The sequence below is a fragment of the Heptranchias perlo genome, unplaced genomic scaffold (genome assembly GCF_035084215.1).
Source record: "Heptranchias perlo isolate sHepPer1 unplaced genomic scaffold, sHepPer1.hap1 HAP1_SCAFFOLD_56, whole genome shotgun sequence".
Classification (NCBI taxonomy): Eukaryota; Metazoa; Chordata; class Chondrichthyes; order Hexanchiformes; family Hexanchidae; genus Heptranchias; species Heptranchias perlo.
In genome coordinates, this window is record NW_027139581.1 from 4,201,886 (window position 1) to 4,207,885 (window position 6,000).

General features: G+C 43.4%; 1 non-coding gene across 1 annotated transcript; it reads right to left on the reverse strand.

Annotated features, from left to right (window-relative positions):
- Nucleotides 1–5,311: 5,311 nt before the first annotated feature.
- Nucleotides 5,312–5,394, reverse strand: trnaf-gaa (transfer RNA phenylalanine (anticodon GAA)). Its single transcript has one exon. It is a non-coding gene; the product is annotated as a tRNA-Phe (tRNA).
- Nucleotides 5,395–6,000: the final 606 nt, after the last annotated feature.

The following is a 6,000-nucleotide window of genomic DNA, read 5'->3' on the forward strand; positions in this document are numbered from 1 at the left end:
GTCTGATAATACAATGGTCAGTAAGGATACATGGGGGCTGATAATACAATGGTCAGTCACGATACATGGGGGCTGATAATACAATGGTCAGTCACGATACATGGGGGCTGATAATACAATGGTCAGTAATGATACATGGGGGCTGATAATACAATGGTCAGTCACGATACATGAGGGCTGATAATACAATGGTCAGTATGGATACATGGGGTCTGATAATATACTGGTCAGGAAGTATACATGGGGTCTGATAATACAATGGTCAGTAAGGATACATGGGGGCTGATAATACAATGGTCAGTCACGATACATGGGGGCTGATAATACAATGGTCAGTCACGATACATGAGGGCTGATAATACAATGGTCAGTATGGATACATGGGGTCTGATAATATACTGGTCAGGAAGTATACATGTGGTCTGATAATACAATGGTCAGTAAGGATCCATGAGGGCTGATAATACAATGGTCAGTATGGATACATGGGGTCTGATAATATACTGGTCAGGAAGTATACATGGGGTCTGATAATACAATGGTCAGTAAGTATACATGGGGTCTGATAATACAATGGTCAGTAAGGATACATCGGGGCTGATAATACAATGGTCAGTAAGTATACATGAGGGCTGATAATACAATATTTACCAAGGATACATGGGGGCTGATGGTTACAAAGGATGCATGTGGCCTGAAAATATAATGGTTACGAAGGATTCATGGGGCCTGATAATTCAATGGTCAGTAAGGATGCATGGGGCCTGATAATACAATGGTTACTGAGGATACATGGGGGCCGATAATAGTGGTCAGTGTGTAGACATGGGGGCCGATAATACAATGGTCAGTAATTATCCACGGGGAGTATTAATACAATGGTCAATAAGTATACAAGGGTGCTGACAATACAATGGCCAGTACGTATACATGGGGGCTGATAATAGAATGGCCAGTAAGTTTACACGGCGGCTGATAATTGAATGGTCAGTAAGTGTACACGGGGGCTGACAATACAATGGCCAGTACGTATACATGGGGGCTGATAATACAATAGTCTTTAAGTACACATGGGAGTGATAATATAATGGTGAGTAAGGATACATGGGAGTGATGATAGAATGGTCCGTACGTATACATGGCGGATGATAATAAAATGCTCAGTAAGTATACATGGCGGCTGATCATACAATGGTCAGTAAGTATACATGGGGGTTGATAATACAATGGTCTTTTAAGTATACATGGGGGCTGATAATACAATTGTCAGTAAGTACAAATGGGGGCTGATAATACAATGGTCAATAAGTATACGCGGCGGCTGATAATGCAATGGTCAGTAAGTGTACACGTGGACTGATAATACAATGGTCAGTAAGGATACATGGGAGTGATAATACAATGGTCAGTAAGTATACATGGGGACTGATAATACAATGGTCAGTAAGGATACATGGGAGTGACAATACAATGGTCAGTAAGTATACATGGGGTCTGATAACACAATGGTCAGTAAGGATACATCGGGGCTGATAATACAATGGTCAGTAAGTATACATGGGGTCTGATAACACAATGGTCAGTAAGGATACATCGGGGCTGATAATACAATGGTTTCTAAGGATGCATGGGGTCTGATAATACGGTAGTTACTAAGGATGCATGGGGCATGACAACACAATGGTCAGTAATTATACATGGGGGCTGATATTACAATGGTCAGTCAGGATACATGGAGACTGATAATATAATGGTCAGTAAGTATACATGGAGTCTGGATTTACAATGGTCAGTAAGTATACATGGAGGCTGATAATAAAATGCTCAGTGACTATACATGGGGTCTGATATTACAATGGTTAGTCAGGATACATGGGGGCTGATAATACAATGGTCAGTAAGGATACATGGGGTCTGATAATATACTGGTCAGGAAGTATACATGGGGTCTGATAATACAATGGTCAGTAAGGATACATGGGGGCTGATAATACAATGGTCAGTATGGATACATGGGGTCTGATAATATACTGGTCAGGAAGTATACATGGGGTCTGATAATACAATGGTCAGTAAGGATACATGGGGGCTGATAATATACTGGTCAGGAAGTATACATGGGGTCTGATAATACAATGGTCAGTAAGGATACATGGGGGCTGATAATACAATGGTCAGTCACGATACATGGGGGCTGATAATACAATGGTCAGTCACGATACATGGGGGCTGATAATACAATGGTCAGTAATGATACATGGGGGCTGATAATACAATGGTCAGTCACGATACATGAGGGCTGATAATACAATGGTCAGTATGGATACATGGGGTCTGATAATATACTGGTCAGGAAGTATACATGGGGTCTGATAATACAATGGTCAGTAAGGATACATGGGGGCTGATAATACAATGGTCAGTCACGATACATGGGGGCTGATAATACAATGGTCAGTCACGATACATGAGGGCTGATAATACAATGGTCAGTATGGATACATGGGGTCTGATAATATACTGGTCAGGAAGTATACATGGGGTCTGATAATACAATGGTCAGTAAGGATACATGAGGGCTGATAATACAATGGTCAGTATGGATACATGGGGTCTGATAATATACTGGTCAGGAAGTATACATGGGGTCTGATAATACAATGGTCAGTAAGTATACATGGGGTCTGATAATACAATGGTCAGTAAGGATACATCGGGGCTGATAATACAATGGTCAGTAAGTATACATGAGGGCTGATAATACAATATTTACCAAGGATACATGGGGGCTGATAATATAATGGTTACAAAGGATGCATGTGGCCTGAAAATATAATGGTTACGAAGGATTCATGGGGCCTGATAATTCAATGGTCAGTAAGGATGCATGGGGCCTGATAATACAATGGTTACTGAGGATACATGGGGGCCGATAATAGTGGTCAGTGTGTAGACATGGGGGCCGATAATACAATGGTCAGTAATTATCCACGGGGAGTATTAATACAATGGTCAATAAGTATACAAGGGTGCTGACAATACAATGGCCAGTACGTATACATGGGGGCTGATAATAGAATGGCCAGTAAGTTTACACGGCGGCTGATAATTGAATGGTCAGTAAGTGTACACGGGGGCTGACAATACAATGGCCAGTACGTATACATGGGGGCTGATAATACAATAGTCTTTAAGTACACATGGGAGTGATAATATAATGGTGAGTAAGGATACATGGGAGTGATGATAGAATGGTCCGTACGTATACATGGCGGATGATAATAAAATGCTCAGTAAGTATACATGGCGGCTGATCATACAATGGTCAGTAAGTATACATGGGGGTTGATAATACAATGGTCTTTTAAGTATACATGGGGGCTGATAATACAATTGTCAGTAAGTACACATGGGGGCTGATAATACAATGGTCAATAAGTACACGCGGCGGCTGATAATGCAATGGTCAGTAAGTGTACACGTGGACTGATAATACAATGGTCAGTAAGGATACATGGGAGTGATAATACAATGGTCAGTAAGTATACATGGGGTCTGATAACACAATGGTCAGTAAGGATACATCGGGGCTGATAATACAATGGTCAGTAAGTATACATGGGGTCTGATAACACAATGGTCAGTAAGGATACATCGGGGCTGATAATACAATGGTCAGTAAGTATACATGGAGTCTGATAATACAATGGTCAGTTAGAAAGCATGAGGCAGATCTTGCCAGAAATTGTTCGGAGCGTCGAATCAAAGTTCACCGCCGCTCCTTCGATTTAAATTAACGAAATTCCTTCCGGCGGGCTCTTCGGCGTCGAATTGTTTGAATTGGACCATGAATCCAATCCTGCTCTGTCCCCCGAGCCTCTGAGCAGCGTTCGTTGCCGCGGCTGGAAATGTCTGTGAGAGGAGAAGACACGCCCACAAAATCTGTCAGGAAGTGAAGTCACGCCCACAGCTCCAGCCTTCATTGCTCAAAGAGCTGAGCAGACTTCTCATTGAAAGTTAGTGTTCTTCATGCAATTGTAAATTCAAAATAAACTTTTTATAAAAAGCCGAATTTAAATGCATTTTTAAAAAGCAGTGGAAACTTAAATAAACAGTCTTTAAAAAGGAGTGTAAAATAAAATGAACTGTTTTTGAAAAGGCTGTTTTTGCACTGAGAAAAATGATGGAACAGCAAAAGATGAATGAGAAGAGGTGAAACAAATGTTGTGATGAAGACCTCTCCACACTCCTCAATGAGGTTGAGGTGAGGCTTCGGCGGCTTCTGGGGAACGGAAGTCTCGGGCGGCACAGAAAGTTAGCGTGTTGGTGTGGAAGGAGGTGGCACAGGTTCTGAGCACTAACAGCATCGTGTCACGGAGAGCGGAACAGGGCCGCAAAAAATCAATGATTTAATGCAGTCGGCTAGGATGTATAGAGAGTTTTTGAAATTCAAAAGTTCAGATTTAATTGTGCTGAGTTTTCCTAATGCACAAACACAGGGTGTTTCTGGGTGGTGTGGTCAAGGTTCAATCCAATGGCAACTGGTCGTAAAACTCAGTTGCCATTGTGGACGGGCCTCACTAAATGCTTTTCGAGATCTTTTATCCCTACTCCAGAGATTTGAGGTGTTAAATTACAATTAGTGAATTAGACCCTGTCTCCAAACCCCCAACTTATCTCTCTCACACAAACAAGCACAAACTGATTTTTATTGTTCAATGTCCTGTAGTGTAAAATGGCTTTTAATAACCGTGAGAGGTCGAAGACCGGCGGCGGTTCAGCCTTTATGAGGGAGATGACCGAGCATGAAGAAAGGGCCACTCAGCTGCAGGGCAACACTTCCAGTTTAGTGTCTGGTGACCGATCAGACACTGGAGCGAGGAAAGGTGAGTTTCACATTCCTCTATTGGCCAGCTGCATGTTTAAAACCTGCGTGTTGTCTGAAGGATGGGAAAAGGAGATTCGAGTCTGACCATGCTCGTGCAGCGTGTGGGCGTCTGTGATGTGACCGATGAACATGCTTCACCAGTGGAACATTTTGTTCTTCCTTCCCACAGATGCACAGCCGTCTGAGGACACTCGGGCTGCAGAAGGTGGTGACTCGGCGGCTGCAGAGAGTGATGGTGTTTTTGCTGCAGAGGGAAAAAAAATCAGGGCTACGGGGGGGGCAGTGGGAATAACTGGAATGCTCTTGCATGGAGCCGGCACGGACCGAATGGCCGAATCGCCTCCTTCCGTGCTGTCACCTTTCCATGTTTCTCTGATGCAAATTGAAGAAGATTTACAGTGAGCAGTATCAAAATGCAACAACTACCAGGAGTGGGGTACGAACCCACGCGGGTATAAAGCCATGGGAGTTTCAGTCCAACGCTTTAACCACTCGGCCATCCTGGTCGTTTCGCAGTTTGGCGTGGTGTGTAATATTCTTGAGTCTCACTGCTTCATTTACATTGTCAGTCAAAGTCCAGGATGAAATGATGTGTGGAGCGGGGAAAGTGTGACAGAGAGAAACTCTGAAAAGCGTTGAAGAAGTGACACACACGCTCTGACACATGACACACACACACACACACACACAGCCACGGACACCTCTATGTGTGAGTGTGTGATGTGTCTGTCCGTGCGATCCGCGTCCGTGCCGGCTTCAATTTTTAATGAAATGACCCATTTGATGTCAGTTTGTTGAACTTTCCACGGGCCACTGTTGAAAGAAGACTCACCGTTCACATTTCCATCTCTCTGTTGGTTAAGATCCAGAATAAAGTGATGTGGGGTGCGAGGAAAAGAGTGATAAAGAGAGACACTCAGAAAGAGAGAGAGACACTGGGACAGAAAGAGACTCTCTCGGTCTGTCTGAGTCTGTGTCAGTCTCTCTCCCTCCATCTGTCCAATACCCGCAGATTTGAGACTCACGGGGTCAAAGAAGGAAACAGATTGGAGAAAATTGAGCCTGTGTCCTGTTTCAAAACCGACTCCCAGGAAAACGGCTCCGGTTGAATC